Here is an 18,454-nt window from a genome sequence, read left to right as displayed (position 1 = left end):
GAGAGTGGCTATCTCTATGGCACATCCAGCCATCTCCTGGGTTTTCTAACTGTACTGACTTTTGAATCTACTTTCTCTCCTTAGGAGATCCCCTATCACTTCCCACCAAGCATCAACCTTCTGAGGCTCTGATTCTCTGTCAGAACTGTCCTATCCTTCCTCTCCAAAGGAATGAGTAAATTCAACAATGTGACTGATAAAGATGTGCTACCTCCACTGAATCTGGGTGTTCATAAATATCACAAGTCCCATTAAAAATATCTCTCTAAAGAAATTTGTTAGGCAAAATTATAAAAATCAAAATTTTATTTCCAGCCTGCTGCAAAAGAAAAGCTGTCTGAGACAGTCTGTTGAATGACTTATCTGTTGGTAGAAAGATGTAATATGAAAGAAGTGAACATAACCTCTCATTAGTAGTTGAGATAAAAAAAAAATAAAGTCTAAAACCATCAGACTCTCCGAGGGAACAAAAGTTGCAAATTATTAAATTGCTTACAGGGCTGACAGACAAGAGGTGGGATTCACATAAGGGTCACTTAGACTCATTAAAATCTATCAAGTAGAATTCTAATTCCTTCTCAGAAGGAGCAGCTAATCACATCAGAACATAAACTTTTGCCTCACAAGTCTAACTGGAATTATTTCTCATACGTAACCTGAATATTATTTTGTGCTTTTCCTTGATTTTCATAATTTAGATATTAACAAATGTCCATTTGAAGAAAACAGAGTTTCAAAAAGTATGGAAACTGCTAACTGCAACTACAACATCAGCATTTAGCATGGCTTTTTTTAGTGAAAGGAATGACCCAGACTTTGCTCCCCTGCCCACATGCTGGAGATGGAATCCAGGGGCTCAAGTGCTAGGCAAGTACTCTACCACTGAGTTACATCCTCAGCCTACATCTTGATGTTAAATTTTGGGAAGAGAAGTTATACATAACTTCTGAAAAATTTCACCACAAGTGTACAGGTACATTGTAGAATTTCAAAAAAAATCTCATTTAGATTCTCCACATTACCCCTACTTTATCCCATTCCTTAGTCAAACCTTGATATGAAGCTCAATTCCTTTATGTTTTATTCCATAAAAATATGATCTGAACATACAACATTTTTCTATTTGTTAACTTTTGTGACAATTTCACAGGAAGGACAAAAGAGATTCTTTTCTTTGTTTCTTCTGGCAAACCATGGATTCGTTCCCCATTTTCCATAGCCTCAGATATTTTATGACGACGATTTTGAAGATAAACAATTAGGGTCCCTATATGCAGAAATAATACTTAACTATTTATATTGGTCAATATGAAGTTTAAAGCTAGATTTACAGCAAAATGAGAGCAGAAGTCTCTTGAGATATGCAATTGTTTTGTGAAGTGGAATGTAATTAAAATGCACCAATAAAGTAAATACTGTTAAAAAAACAGGAGATATGTACAAATATGTTTAATAAATACCACTCGTTTTCTTGTCTGCTATGTTAAATGAGTATGAATGGTGAAGAGTCTTTTTTATCAGTACATATTTACACTACATAATGATTAGGGAGTTGGTACATATACACAACACATTTTAATTCTCTTTACTTCCTCTTTTCCTCCTCTCACTCCAGGTTCTTGGGAAAGCAAGACTCATGGATTAAACCTTTTCATTCCCCGCACGTTCATACTGAAATCCTAATTCCCAGTGTGATAGCATTAGAAGAGAAGGGATTTGGGGAGATAATTTAGGCTATGACAGTAAAGCTCTCAGAAATGAGTTTAGTGTTACCACTAATGAGAGAGAAACCCCAGAGCATTCTCCAGTTCTTCTTCTGCCATGTAAGGACAAAATACTGGCTCCCTGACCTCAACTTCCAGCTTCTGGTATGCAGGAAATAAAACTCTGTTGTTTATGTGACATCAAGTCTGTGGACTTCATTATAGCACCCCCAAATGACTTAGAAAGCAAGTACATTGTGTTAATGATATGACTGTAAAAGTCATGACAATGTACAACCAATATCCACATGATAACTTACCACCAAACCTGGGAATGAAAGACTACTGCAACAATGGTCACAAAAACATTACTGAAATAAGGCTCAGGATAGCTCATTGCTGTCTTAGTTGTTTTTCTCATCTCAGAGACAAAATACCTGAAACCCAAAGTTAAAAGGGGAAAAGCTTATTTAGCTCATAGCCCATAGTTTGTAGAAGCTTCATTCCATAATTGGCTGGCTCCAAAGCAGGTTGGCACATGGCAGAGAGCAATAATGCATGGGCACCAGAAGCCAGCAAAAGCAACAAAGGGAAGACAAGTCTCTTTCTATTTCTTGTATCTTATCCAGACAGCAGGGATTAGGGAAGTGCCAAACTAATCAGTGGATTGATTTAGTAATCACACACCCTTAATCCCAGCATTATACACTCTAGTTTCAGCTACCTCTGAAAAAGCCATATGACCACATGAGGCTTTGGAGGGACATCCAGAAACAAACCATAGCATTCCACCCCTGGTCCTCCAAAAACATCTTTTTATGCAAAAGGCATTGAGTCCATCTCTAAAAGTTGCCAAAATCCTAGTGTTTCAGCATTGCTGAAAAGCCTTCTTTGAGATCTAAGTCTCACTCTTAGCTGTGAGCCCCTGTACAAATGAAATGACAATTAAACACTTGCAACATCAATGGCACAAAATAGACATTTTCATGCCAAATGTTACAAACAGGGGAATACAAAGGAATGGGACCAAAGCAAGTGCAAAATCCAGCAGGGCACACATTAAGTCCTGCAGTTCCATGTGCAGCATGGAATCTGTGGCAAGATGAGAACTCCAAAGGGCTTGAGTGGCTTCACTCCTATGGCACTTCCAGTGGTTGTAGCTCCCATGGCTTCGCTCTTGGGCTTGCTCTGCTCCCTCATTGCAGTTTTCCTCACACAATACACATTCTTTGCTTTTCCAAACTTCTAGGGTCTCCCCTGCACCTTTGACTTCCCACTCACAGCTTCACACACTGCCCTCTCAGAGGCACACTACCTGACCTCCCATGCCTTCTGAAATGGGGGTGGAAGCCTTCTTAACCCCATAACTCTTGCATTTTGTATGTACCTATAACCAGTACCACATGGATGATGCCAAGGGCTTCTGCCAGTTGGAGCATAGGCCAGGCTTTCCTCTGTCTTGGCTGTAGGGGATGAGTGCTTAAATCACTGAGCACTCTGAATCCAATCCGAGGAACAAATTCTTTAGGCTGCTGCAGCCATTCTGGAGCACGTTGCTCTGGGGCTTTCTTTTGCAATTTTGAGGCTGCAAAGCGTGGAATCTGTTGCTTCTTGTGATATCTTCAACTACCTTTTCTATTCTCCTGTACCTTCTGAACAATCAACATCTCTGCTGTATCTTTGCAGTCATCCACAGCCTTACTGGAGTTTCCTTTCTGGCCAAACTCACAGCATTTTAAATCATTCTACTGAGCTCTTTGCTCTCAATTCTCAACATAGATCTGACTAACATCCTCCAACAGTAGCCATGCCACCACCTCAATGTTTGATAGCATTGAAATTTCTTCTACAAGGTGAATTAGTCTGCTACCCTTACTCTCAGTCTCAAGCAAAGTCTCTGGGCATGAGCGAAATGCAGACAAATATTCTGCCAAGCCATAATACACATTGTCTGGACTCTAGCAGCCAGTGCAGTCCTTCTTCCTAGCAGAAACCTCCTGAACCTAGTCTTTACTGGCTTTCGGGTCTCCTTAGCTCTAACCAGAATCTCCCATACAGTATAGCCTCAGGTGGTCCAGTTCTACACTTTCAAAGGTCTTCTCCTAACCATTCCTAAGTGTGCCCCTTCCAACAAGCCAGTTCCAAAAGGTCTTGAGCCACATGGCCAGGTAAAGTCACAGCAATGCCCCACTTCTCTGATACCAAATTCTGTGTTAGTTGCTTTTCTCATTGCTGAGACAGAGTATCCCAAACCCAAAGTTAAAGGAGGAGAGATTTATCTGGCTCACAGTATTTAGAAGTTTCAGTTGGGGGTTGAGTCCTTAGATCACTGAGCACTCTGAATCCAATCCGAGGAACAAATTCTGTAGGCTGCTCCAAGGCAGGGTGGCTTGGCAGAGGGCCATCACAGAAGAGTACAGTTACAGCATCCACCAGATAGCAAAAGCCACAAGGGAGTTTAGCAGCATCTTTCTGCCCCTTTTAGACCCTGTCCGTGTTGTTGGGATCAGGGTGGTGCCAAATCAATCAGTGGACTGATTTAGTAACCCCACACCCTTAATCCTAGTATCACACATTCTTGATGCAACCACCTCTGAAAAAACTCCGTGTAAGACTGCGTAAGGCTTTTGGGGGACATCTAGCCACAAGCTATAACACTTGCCTAGCAGGCATGAGGCCCTGGGCTTGATCATCAGAACTGCAAAAACTAAATATTAAAAATTATAAAAGTAAATCAGAAATGTGGCGTCAGTTATTTCAAGTCTTCCCATGGAAACTGAGAAAGAGAAAAACATCTGTTCCTCTTAGATAATGGCAGATCCATCCCAGGAAAAAAGCCTAGATCACTGAAGAACTACGAATTAGGGACCCCTTTCTCTTCTTGCTTGCATTAGACTAGGCCATGAACAATAAACAAGCTTTAGTTGTGTTATAGAAATTCAGGAGGATTAAAAAATAAACTGCAGTTAGCACAGCTAGATGAATACAGAAATCTTGCAAAACTGGTAAACCGTAAATTGATTTTTCTTCTGGTGAAGCAGTGTGCACCTCTGAGATAAAATCGAAAAGCATTCCCATCTCTGGTAATTTTATGAAATGCCTGTAGCAACTGGTAAAGAGAAGCCAAGTGGAAAAATCAGTCTCTGAGTAGCAATATGTCCTTTTAGCTTAGCCAACCAAACATCCTGAACTTCCAGATTTTAGATGTCTTCAAATATTATGATGAGCAATTGCAATTATACCATCCTACAGGCATTAAATTTTCTAAAGATTCATTTCACCATTTTTTTTTTTTTTTGTATTTTTGAGACAGGATTTCACTATGCAGTTCAGGCTGGCCTTGAACTCATTTTTTAGCCCTAACTGGTCTCAGACTTGCAGCTGTCCTCCTACCTCAGCCTTCCAAATGCTGGGTTTATAGGTGTGTGCCCCCACGCCCTGCTCACCATTATTTTTTGAAGACATTTACTTACCACAGACTCTGGAACTCAAGAGCAGAGCCAATTTCTGGTACAAGGGAAAGGAGCCTGGGCACAGAGTCTTCGAGTGCTAATGTTCTAAGAGAAGACTCTCCCAAGACAACCCCTTTTGGTCTCCACCTTGGAATACATCAAACGATCATCACTTTCCATGGAGTTCAAGAAGTTGGGCTGGTCTCTGTTATCCATGGGGTGGTATGGTGAAAAGGAAGCTGCTGTCAGGGAGGATCCAAAAACAATACTGCAAACTACTGCAGATTTCACTGAAATAAAAACTTATCTATACACAGTCATGGTGCTTTGTGCTCTGAAGTGTGTCCCGATACCTCAGTGCAGACTATAAGGTCTTTCTTATCCTGGCATTTGTCTAACCTACTGCCTCATCTCTTTCCTCTCTCCTGTCGTAGTTTACACCAGCCATACTAGCCTTTTTTTTTTTTTTTTTTTTTTTTTTTTGGTTTTTCTCCGGTACCGGGAACCGAACTCAGATACTAGCCTTTTATGGTTTTTGTAACTGCCCCTGCTCTGTCTCTCAATTTCACTTCTCTTTGTGCTTATTATTTCCCTTCTTACAGCTGGATCTTTCCTACTTCCTGACTTATTTTAACAGAGGTCCAAGGAAGCAGCTGATGGTGATAAAAGAAGTGGCATTCCTAGAGAATTCACAGAAATATATTTAGTAACCTTGACCTTTCCAGCCTCTACTTAGATGTCCTTCCCACCTGGAAGCCATCTAGGACAGCCACTTCATCTGTGTCCTGCAATAGCCCTATGTAAACCTACATCTTCCAGTGATAACACTTTATTCCTCAGCATACCCCTTATTCCCAGCACACAGACACACAGACACACACACTCCTCGCACCTGAGAACGTCTTAATAATAGTGCTCACATCTTGTCCATTTCTGCCATATAGAAGGCTTTAGTGCTTAAAAAAGTGTCAAAGAGTTGAATAAATGTATCTACCACCATGACCAAAGTTAGTAGTCGTTAACCCCCTTCCCGAACTTTCTCCTCCCTGCTCCAGGGTACATGTTAGCTTTTTTGTGACTTCTTGTCTCTTTGATATTGTCATTGATAGTCACTTAAAATTTATATCTTCTGTAATAACATGTGAAGAAAGTAAAATATACACTATGTTTTACTATAGAATTCTTTTCTGGCCTATGGGCCACTGTGCTTATTACTCATTGACTTTAAAAATGGCCATCTATCATGCTGGTCTTTCTTTCTTTCCTTCTTTTTGTGTGTGAAAATAATTCAGAAAAAAATCATGATTTGTATGTATTGAAGAGCTTGATCAGGAATTATATAACTCAAAGAATACTGAAATATTATTAAGGATACTATTTTAAAGTAACATTTTAAACTCTTTATTTGAAATAATTCTAGGTTTATAAATAAGATGAAGACTGATACAAATACTACTTATATTTTTCACCCAGATTTTCTTCATGCTAATATCTTAGACCAGAAAATACGTTCTTATACTCCTGTAACTTAGAAAAGTTTCTCTTTTTAAATTAATGACACTGATAATTTTGACAGTTACTGGAGTATTAATTTGTAGGATTTTCCTGTGATTGGGTTTATCTGATTTTTTTCTCCTGATTAAGTTTAGGTTATTAATTTTTGCTAAGAATACCACAGAAGGAGTTTTATTTTTCTCAGCATATCAGATCATACCATATGGCTCACATGATTAAGGTGGTATCTTCCAGGTTTCTCCATTGTAAAATTATTAGGGTTTTTTTTTTGTAATTAATCGATAAACATTAGGGAGAATGTTAATTAATGTTTTATTTTGGATTGTTTTAGAAAATTTAAAGCAACACAGTAAAACACACAATAAAAAGTATAGAGTAAATTAAAAAAGAAATTTGGTGCAAAGAGAAAATAAGAATTATAATGGAGGTAATAATTAGGTCAGTGGTCATCAATGATTCAAACATTTTCTGAGAATGGAAAGCAGAATTGTTTGCTTAATAGAGCACAATTATGGTATGATAATGTAGCCAGGCTTGCTGACTTCTTCAAGTTCAATTTGAGACTGAGGTTCTAAGTCTGGAGTTTAAGGAAGTATGTGTGTTTTTTCGCTTGTTTGTTTAGAACACATAGTTTAATTATTAGAATCTTCCACCTTAAATTATTTTCTTAATTTCAAACAGATGTTTAAAAGCCAAATAGTGAATCTGATGTACAACAGAAAGGAATTATACAAAGAAAAAGAAAAAAAACAAGAGAATGTTCCACTCTTGGCTTCCTTTGGCCCTTTTAGAATATTTCTAATGAACGCCATCTGTGCCAGCTTCTGAGTCTTTGCAACTTGTTTCTAGTTGGACTCATACCCCTGCTTTTCCTTTATGGAAAACAGAGGATGAAAATCAAGCCCTCCCACAGGGAATGGTTGCCAAATCATGTGGGTCTTCTTAGGACCAGAGCAGTTTACCATATCCTATTAAAGGCAGGCAGATGTGCCCTACATAAAGACCAATAGCTGCACAGCAAGGCAAAAACAGAGTACAAATGAATATTGAAAGAATTTTAGAGGTTCTGCTTAAAAGAAAAACAGATTTGGCCTCTGCACACTGCAGTTATATCTCCTGGAAAGAAACAAGCTGCTCTGGGAGTGCTGTCAAGCCCCTGCTTATGTCTGGAATTTCTTTGCTTTCATCAGTTTCCTTTACTGCAGGTCTACTTAGAGCCTTTACTATGCACTGAATGTATAGCATGACTTTCTAAAGGGGAATGCTATGTAAAGCACTTTCCAAATGTATGTTGGATAACAGTATTGGAACACTTGCCTAAGCCAGTAGTTCTCAGATATTAGTATGTAGCATAGTCACCTGGAAGGCTTGTTAAAGCATGAACTGCCTTTTCAGCTCCAGTTGGGAGTCTCCAGTTCAGCAGATCTGTGATGAACGGGGCCCCAGAACTCTCATTTCTTGCAAGTACAGAGGGGATGCTAATGGTGCTGGTACAAGGGCCACTGGTTTACATCTTTCCTCTTCCAACAAGAGGCAAATTACAAAAGAGATCTCATCTCCTTGGAATTTGTTGTTGTTAAACCTCAATCTAGTCATTTTCAAAAGCATAGACCAAGAACTGCTAAGGATCCATTGCAATTCTCCAAGGTCCCACAGATGTTTTTATTTTCACATTAGTGTGTACAGTATAACAGTCTGTTTTTCCAACAGTAAAGAAACATTAAATTGGAGTATTTTGTTGTCTCAGATTTCATTCCACTGATGAGTCATTATTAAAAACCTTAGTTTTCTCACAGGTTATGGTGGAGATTTTTGCACTAGAAGCTAACTTTTTACAGGTATTCACATTTGTTTTTCTTTTAAATTTTTGGTCCCATTAAAATGACAAGGAATAAAAAACAAATTTTAAGTACTTGGAGGTGCTACAGTTTCTTTGTGGCCATGATTAAAGACAGTAGATGGTGAAAATATCAATAAAGAACTCTGAGAGCTGTGAATCTTCTGAGTTAAGTACCAAACCCGCTTTACAAACCAACTTGAAATCAAATGCATCTGCATAAATATTCTGTTTGCTTTAGTCTCAGGGGGTTTTCAGACCAACTATTTCCATACCTGCCTTTTCGTGAAACATGGATGTGTTCTCTCCACTATTGGGGTGTTACATGGGAAGCCAAAATTGAGACTCAGCATTTATTATTATGCTGGTAATTATCACTAGCAGTTCAGGTTCCTATTAGTCAAAAAACACTGGAACCACGTGTGTTGCAAAATTGAGAATTCAGAATTTGTAGAGCTGTAAAATGCTAAACAGCAAACACATTTTCCAATGTGTAACACTTAGAACAGTATCAGGACAGCACTGATAAAGAAATGAATTAATATTTGCTATTGGTTGACTTCTTGATGATGGCCATTCTTTCTGGGGTGAGATGGAATCTCATTGTTGTTTACTTTGTATTTCTCCAATCACCAGTGATGTTGAACATCTCTTCATATATTTATTTGCCATTAATATTTCTTCACCTGAGAAGTATGTATTTATCTCAGATGCCCATTTTTAAATTGGGTCTTTGAATTTTGGGGGTCTGATTTTTTTAATTCTTTATAGGTTCTAGATAAAAGTCCTTTGACAAAAGGACAAAAGTCCTTTTGCCAACTGAGGGACAGTTGGCAAAATTTGTTTCCCAATTTGTGGGTTTTCTTTTTACTCTGTTGGTGATTTCTTTTGATGTGCAAAATCTTTTCAATAAGATGAGATCCCAGTTGTTGATTCTTTGAAGTGTTTCTGGTGCACTTTGGTTTTTGTTCATGAACTCTCCACCTACCCCTATATTTTCAAGATTTCTGCCTACTTTCTCCTCCAATAGATTTAGTGTTTCTGCTTTAATATTTAGATCTTTCATCCATTTTGACTTTAGTTTAGTGCTTGGTGATAGACATTGGTCTAATTTTAGTCTTCAGCATGTGGAAAGCCAGTTTTTCTAGCACCACTTATTAAAGAGGCTATTTTTCTTCCAGTGAACATGTTAACAATACTGTTAATTTAGAGGACCTAACTATAGACATCTAATACATTAATGAACACAAACAAGCTCCTGGTATCAGCTTAGTCAATGAAATTATCTTTGGTTGTTCATACATAGATTGCTTCTCTGGAAAATGTCCTGCTGAAGTTGGAGTTGTCTTGGCTTATAATAAGAACCAACAAGTTAGAATCAAGGTGCTGATGTGGACCTGACTGTTCAAATAGGATTGTACAAAACAATATTCATTTTGCGTCTTCTGAACTAGCAATGGCTGTGGCTGAGCTATAAAACCCCTTGTGAAAGAATGAGTTTTGTCATGAAATATGTTGGCGAGGTGATCACAAGTGAAGCATCTGAAAGATGGGGCAATTACATGACAACAAAGGAATCACTTATCTCTTTGATCTGGACTATGAATCTGATGAATTTATATTGGACACAGTTTAATGTGGAAATGTGTCTCATTCTGAGAGTCATGGCTGTGACATAAACCTTCAGATATTCAATGTTTCCTTCTATAACCTCAAAACCCATCTTCCCCAAATAGCATTATTTTCCACAAGAACCATTACACTGGGAAGAACTGCATTTTGATTACCAAATGAAGATTCTGGAGTTACACCTTAAGATTTTATTGAACACAGCCCTGCCAGTAAGAGGGTCAGAACTGTATGCAAATGTGGGCTGTGATTTCCAGAGGTTATCTCCACTGAATTTTTAGGAAATGCAGCTGATGATAATTGTAGTTTTTTCCCCTAACATTAATACTTGAAAAAATAGGTATTTAGGACTCTTTTTTTCACATTACCAAGATTATATTATGTTAATTCACAGTTCTTTTTTGAAGATATCTGCCAAATATATTATTATTATTTATGAAGGAGATACAAAGTCACATAGATTAATTCAAAATATATACATTAGGTGGTTAGATACCAAACATGGAAGCTATACTATTTACAGATCAGCATATGCATACTTTAGAAATCGGTATGAATAGAGAAGTGCCTTCTTTGATGTTTGAAAAGTGTTAAACTGATAAGGTAATAATTGCTGAGATGAAATATTCATCGTGTTGTACATGCTGGTTTCAAAGAAAAGAGTTAATTTAGTTTGGGCAATATACACATTTTGCTTTTGTTACTGTATTGTTATTCCTATTAAATATTCATTGATCTTATTTTTGAGACAGGTGATAATGAATTTTTACTCGATTCTCTAACTTTTCATTAAAACATTGCCGTCTTAGTTGTATAGAAATTTAAAGTAAAAAATAAAAGTCTGTCCAAGCCCATATTACCCAAGACATAAATCATGAATAGATTTATGAAAGGCTTTCTTTAGATAGGGCTGTATTTCAGTAGAGCTTGTGCTATAGCACAGGGTAGTCAGCGTAGAAGAAGGAGCCATCCTTAACCAACCTGAGGAGTGTGAGAGGAAGTGCCCTTTGAACAGCAGCAACAGACTTGTGATTGGTTCAAATTCCAGCTTGTTGATGGGTCCAAATCGGTCTGAACTCCAGCCTTCTGTTTCAAGCCTAGGGACTGGTCTAAATTAAATTCTACCACTTAGTTCAACTTCAAGTCCACTGACAGGTAGACATCTCCTGCAGTGAGTGTGGGGTAGCCAGGACAGTCTCAGCTATCATGGTAGCAGTTCAGAAGAACATCAGAAAGCATGGCTTCTTGACTGACAGTTGCTGTGCATCCAGGGAAATAGCAGGGCTAAAACTAGGGAATATTCAGGAGGGCTAGCTGTGTTAACCACAGCTTTTTGGGGCTTGGGGATAATGAGTTTGGATTCCTCCTTGACCTCTGCCATGTTAGGGGCCACTTCCGAGGCGTTCTTTAGAGGTAGCCACAGCATCTACAGTGGCAGGAACATCATACCTGACAGTCGAGGTGCAACTCCTATCAGAGTGGCCTAAAGGGCAACTTCAAAGTAATCTTAAAGGGGCAGAATGCTGAGCTACAACAACCTATCCCATACTTTTCTACTATAAATTGGTACTTTAGCGTAACAGTAGCTGTCTATGTTTTCCAGTACTGGCACCTGCAGGATACAGGGAGCAATCTTTTTGTTTACCCACTTAGTAAGATGAAAGGCAAGGTGTGTGTGCATGTGCAAAAGTATCAAACCATGATTTTTACACACATGTTTGCTCTGCCTAACAAGTTTTCTATATGTTTGCCTGAGCAGTATTAGGGTAAAATACACCCACACCATTCTTTTGCTATGTAAACATGTTACCATAATGGAATGTGTGTGACTCACAGTAGCTGCACCTGGTGAAAGAAAAAAACCCCATCTGTGCATTCATCCACGTGGCAGACAAATGGCAAGGTGTGTACAGGAGATCCAAAAAGGAACAGGTGCGTTTTACCCATAAAATGTTCATTGCTAAATTTCTGTGCATTTAAGATTTGTATTTTTAAAAAGGTTTCTTTCACTTTTCCTGGTAGAAGTAGCCAAATTTAGTAAAATGGCACATGAAAAACCAGATTTGCGAATTTTGTAGGAGGTCAAACTGAATCATCAGTTCACTCATGCATGGATGATGAAGATGACAAGACTTTGATGTTGACCATGTGAGCCAAAGTTCCTGTGACAGTGAAATGAAGCAAGAATTGATCCATGTGGACACAAGGAATGCAGACTTTCTTGATTCAGATCATGGAGAAAACAGTAATACTTTTTTGGATATTTTTCCTGTTAAGTACTCATTGTTTAATACAATAAAACTTATAAAATTAAAATTAATAATTCATGAATAGAAATATTCTAAAGAATAGATGTGGGTATTATGTACACACTATAATGTGCCTTTATGACAAAATTGGCATTATGTCCCCTTACTGTTTGTGAGACGACACTAAAGCAAGTTGTCCCAGCCCATCCTCAGAGAGCAAAGGGGGAACAAAGAGAAGCAAGGATGGGGGGTTATGAAAGCTATGGGTGAAATTGTCAAGTTAATAATATCCCTTAGTTATTGCAGGATGATCAGGTCCACAATCTCCCAAACGAGTGTATGGTGAAGGCTAAATAAAGGAGGCAAATGGAATGATTTCAGGGCTCCAGGAGGATTAAAACCTTCTGACAGAATTCAAGATTGTCTTGGGGCTAAGACCAAGATCGTCTCTGGGTGGCCCATATTTATTTGGTTATCAGAAGAAGGAAGGGAAATACTCAAGGAGGGTGGAACCATTGGAGGACTTCTCCAAGTAAGGTATTAAGTTATTCTACCTAGTGGTGAGATGCCTGAGGCTATAGTCTTTATCTAGCTGAGGTTGAATCCAGGTATTCTTGGCTGTGACCTTGTCTTATCCTTTGAGGCTTTCTGGCTTCATCCACCATTACAGGCCTTAGTAGGGATTAGTGACTCATAGAGTTTTACTTACTATGAATCCATTACCCATCTTCAGATAAGGAGCCTTAGTCTTTGACAGACTCACAAGTGAACATGAAAAGCCAATTGGTTAATTTAAGTCCTGCTCAGGACTGCTTTGTTGTGGTCTCCATCATGAAATCATACTTTGCCTTTCAACCATCACATGAAAAAGGGGAAAGGCAAGCATTTCTCTATCTTGGGGTCGGGGGAGATAATTTGCAGGAGGAAGCAATAAGAATGCAAAGTAAATAAGGACTGTCCTGTTATACAGGTTGAAAGTTTTTGGTAATAAAGTTGTTTAGGAGTGGCTGTCTTCCTTATGCAGATGCTTTTATTAATGTAGATTTCTTTTACAGATATAATCTATTTTCACAAAAAAAAAGGAAGTAGGAATGAGGGAAAATTCTAGGCCAGAGCTTTTGTTGGTGTTTCCTGGAAAATGTAAGGTTGGGAAAACTGCACATTTCAGGATTGGGTTAGTCTCAATAATTCCTGCTGTCTTTCTTACAGGACAGTAACTCCCAGCCTGTTAGGTGTCAAATGTCCCAAGTTTGTATCTCTCGATAATGAAAAATGGACTCGTGGATGAGGAGGTTAAGAGTAGGAAAGGTTTATTGAGAGGAAACTCCTGAGAGACAAGAGGGGTTACAAAAGTAGGTTGCCATTGGGGCTCTTTATCCAAGGGTATTTTATATAGCAAAATCACAACTTGGGTAAGTATGGCTCAAACTACAATCAACCTGTAGGTTTTCATGTATAGTTGTTTAGCTAATATTTGTCCAATAGAGAAATAAAGCATGTAGCAAGTTTATATTAACAAGCATTATTAACTCTCACTTTAACTTCTGAAGTATAAAGAACTAAGGCATTCTTGGAAGGGATGGGAGGATGGGTCATGTTGCTCTGGTCATTCACCTATGCATTTGATGCATTATCTAGAACCAGGAGGCACCAATTACAGTATAATCTCAACTGCTAGGAAAGCTTGTCCTCTGGCTGTTACATCTTCACCTTGAGGCTTGGCTTTCTTCAAACTTGCCTCTATCTGCAAATTTAACATGTTTCTGCCTTCGCACTGATTCCCTTGAGAGCTTGTTCCCTCTCTGACTGCTTATTAGTTTTTATCTAACATAGCTGTCTCTGATAGTCCCCCTTCTGAAGAGGTATCCTTAACTGCCATTAGGAAACCATGAATTAAAACTACTCTGGCTACTTCCTGTTGAAGAGGGTCACAGTCATAATCATCAGTCATTCTTTAGGTAGACCTTCCAAGAGTCTATCTGAAGGCTCTTGATGGACATCAGGCATTCTCTTCTTGGACAGGCATATGGTTCTCCCTGTAGATAGGACAAAGCCCAAACAAAACAAAACCCCAGTTAAGTATCCATGTCCCAAATAATAACATCAACAAGACTACTACTAAGAAGATCAACAAATGTGTCCACCAAGAACAAATGTTGGCCTTCCACAAAGAGTATAATGAGAAGGTCCAGGGAAATTCGTGGTCTGACAAGGCATTAATTTGTTGTCTTATATTTTGAATAGACATTGAGATATTGCCAGAAAAATCAGGAATGTATAAACAACATTCAGTTTCTATAATGCACAGGTCCTCCCTTGTGCTGCTGTTAAGATGTCTAAGGCCATCTGATTTTGGAGGACTGCATCAGTAATCTGACTTACTAATCTTAAAGACATATCTCAGTTAAGGAGTCATTTAAGGCAAGTTGAGTATAGTTAGTTAATATCCCTATGTGCAGCATGACATTTTCTAATATTGGGGGAGGGAAAGGATAGAGGCCAAATGATCACACCATCAATATTTGAGATGGGGTAGGTTGGCAGGTTGATCTGTATTCTTAACTGATCTACCTTGTAGTCAAGTAAACTACAAGGTACACCTTCCTATCCATCCAGTGGGTAGCCTAGGCTACAAGTTGGCTCCATACTGCCAATGTATGCCATTGTGAGTAAATTGATTTTTCCATTTTTATGGTCCTTTTTTTGTACTCTTGATGGCAGACAAGCTAATGAGTGCACACAGGTCAGGGTCTAAATTCAGGCTCCTGACAAGCCCATGAGGCAATAGCTACAAAAAAAAAAACCAAAAACCAAAAAACAAAAAACAAAACTTTAGCACCTCCAAAGACATACTTAGAGCTTTCTTCTTCTGAATTTTTTAGTGATTAAGCAAATATTTTTTAAAAACCTATCCATTTGAAAATATAATTAAGATGAGGCTTAGAACAGCTAATATTGTTAAGATCAACAGAGAGCAAAATTTATAAAAGTGATGTTTTTGAAAACAAGAGAGGCTTAAAGAAGTTTCAGACTCTTAGGGAATAGTCTGATGCCCTGGTTATGTAATCAACGGTGTCATCTAGTGGTAATTTGTTCAAATTTCAAGTAAATATCCCAAAGGACTACGATAAATCATTAGAGAGGATGACTAAATAGGACTCCAACTTTAATGATTGTAAAATTGAAGTCACCATTTTCTGAAATAATTATAGAATCAGAGGATGCTGTAAGGATAGTACAGAGAGTAGTGCGTATTCTTCGTCTAGTTTTGAAACCACCAATGAAATTTTGATGTCACAAGTTCAAAGTCTCTTATGCAGAATATAACTCCCCTTAAAAAGAATGTGCTATTGTGAGAAGGCATGATGACCATGTGCTTATGGGAAAAACCTTAAAACTTCTTGCCATGTAAACAGCAAGCATCTTCTCTCTTCTTCCTGTGAATTTCCTTACTACCAAGTAAAAAGAGAGGCAGATTTGAACTTTTGCTCCTGTTTTTCTGGCTGACTAGTCTCTCAATAATGTTCTTTCTTTTTGTGAAAAAACCAGTACCAGCATACTGGCTTCTATGAACAGGAGGTAGTGAGTCCTTAATATCATATCCTTTTCAAGAAAATGTATTTTCAGGCTTTTATCTATTTTCTAATGCATTTTTTGTTGCAGTTTGAAATTTATTTATACATTCTAATTTTATTTTTTATTTATATAAACATTCATGGTTTTATTCTTTTCACATTAGCCATTTCCTCCACCACATTTTTAAAAATTTTATTACTATGTGTTTGTAGTACATAATAATTACATTTACTGTAGGGAATTGGTACATGTAAATAACTCATTTCAATTCCCCCTTCCCACACCCTGCACCCTCTTTTATTTTTCTAGTATCAGATTTATTTATCTTATTGTATCTTACTATATAACATTTATTATCATATGTCTATAGCTTAGAAACTGGACTAATAAACCAAAGAACATATAAAACATGTAAAACAGATGAATGGATAAAAATGTGGTATGCATACACAATGGAGTATTACTCTGCTGTGAAGAAGGATAAACTTGAATCATTTGTAGAAAAATGGGGAAGAAGCCAGAAATTTGTGGGCCTTGAATTTAGATCCTGAATGGAAAGTGCAGGAAGATACCCCCAAAATAGAAAGAAAATTGAAAACCACTGATAAAAAATTAGAGAAGCATCAAGATGGCAGAGTGGGAAGAAGCACAGAAAGAGCCCAGAGAATTGCCATCCAGATGCTGGCATATAGCAATGTGAAGAACACTAGAAGGAGGGAAGTGGGTCCCTTAGATCCAGGGAGGATCTGAAGTGAGAATTGAAGCCTATGGAGAAGGTGAAGAGAGAAACTTCAAGGAAGAAGAAGGAGGTAGCTGGCAGAGCCCTCCCCCTGAGTCAGGACTCACAGCTTGAGAGGAGTGGTTCAAACCTGCGGAATAGGGAGAATGTTGGTGACCCAGAGTCCTCCATGGAGAGATGCAGCAATGGAGTGGAGCAGTGGACATGAAGGACTGCACTAGCAGGGGGTGAGTGCGGAGGGCTGTGTCATCCCATGAGAGAGAACAATTGGCTGGGAGCCATCTTGGAGAGGGGGCAGCTGAGCTCAGAACTCAGAGTGGCTGCTGGTTCCATCTAGCAGTCCCCAGCTGCATTCAGGTCCTCCGTGGAAGTTGCACTGACTTCCATAGGCTGAATGTGGTTTCAGCCCCGACAGCCAGAATACAGACTGAACTTCAGGGAAAATAAAGGTGCAGGCCTGCTGAGATTATCCACTACCTCACCATAAAGCTACTGCTGGCTTGCTGGGATAAATTAACAGAGATCTGGACTCGGTCTCCACATATTGTCAACAGTGACAGCAGAGACAAACCTGGGAATGGATTCCCCCCACTCTTGTTTGTTTTTTTTTGTTGTGGTGGTGGTTTTGTTTTGTTTTGTTTTTTTCTCCTTTATTGTTTGATCTTGTTTTCTATGAGCATAAATGTGGTTTCTAGCCTCTTTGTGATTGTTGTTCTGTTCTTCCTTCTAACTCTTCCTTCTCCCTTTCCCTCCAGTCTTCTGCACCAATTTCCCAAAGTTAGCATAATTCCCGTTTGTCCTCCAACCTTACTTCTAATCTCTTCTTCTTCTACTTCTGTATTTTTCCCCAATCTCTTTTAAATTTTAACCTTTCAGGGCAAAATCAACATATTAAGGACTTATATACTGCATATAATTTTCTGGTTTGTTTTAGATTTTGTTATATAACTACAAATCTAATTCAAATTGTTAAAGGTAGCAAATTAATGGTTCACTCAGTTTGACATTTTCTAGACTGTGTTTAATGCTATTGTTATTGATGGTGCCACTTTAGTCAAGAATGACATAATTGTTCTAACCAGCTGAGACTAATCCAAGACTAAGATTAACTAAGGGTCACAGAAAATACTGTGGCACAGTGCCAAAGAACCAGGGGCTGGGCCAAGCAGGCAGCAACTTATCACCCCTAACAAATTGAAGACATAGGATCTTGCAACAGACGCACAACCCAAAAACCAACTATACCTGGAAGACACATCAGAGAAATAGTCACTTCCTAAGGGTTATAAATACTACCAATAAAGAAGTTCACCATAGGTACTTTATAAGTATCAACCCAGGAATTAAAATTTAGAAAAAGAAAAGAAAATGAGAAGACACTTAAGCAAGATGCAACACCAAACATCAGTTCACCAAAGCAAACCCCAGGCTCAGTGAAGTTGGATAATCCAAAAGCCACCCATCTAGCTTCTCTAAAGTGGTAATGACAAATGTTGAAAGAGGCTCTAGAAAGAATGAAATCAGAAATAATTTTTCAGATAACTGCAGAGATAGTGTCCATAATGAAAACCATGTTTATTGACTTTGGAGCAGATACAGATAAAAAATAAAAGCGCTTAATAAAATGATGGAAGCCATGAATGCTCAGCATTAGGAAAGAAATGGAATTCATAAGGCAGATTCAATAAGATATCCAGGAAAATAAAAATTTGATTGAAAGTATCTGCAGGAGAGTAACCAAATGTGAGGACAAA

The 18,454-nt window shown here is 38.3% G+C and overlaps 1 pseudogene; it reads left to right on the top strand.

Moving 5' to 3' along the window:
• The first annotated feature begins 9,746 nt into the window (after positions 1 to 9,746).
• Positions 9,747 to 10,386, top strand: LOC102026074 (annotated as a pseudogene).
• Positions 10,387 to 18,454: the final 8,068 nt, after the last annotated feature.

This window comes from Chinchilla lanigera, unplaced genomic scaffold (assembly GCF_000276665.1).
Source record: "Chinchilla lanigera isolate Chin_1 unplaced genomic scaffold, ChiLan1.0 scaffold00005, whole genome shotgun sequence".
NCBI lineage: Eukaryota > Metazoa > Chordata > Mammalia > Rodentia > Chinchillidae > Chinchilla > Chinchilla lanigera.
The sequence above is the reverse complement of the archived record's forward strand: the minus strand, read 5'-3'. Positions and strand labels throughout refer to the sequence as shown.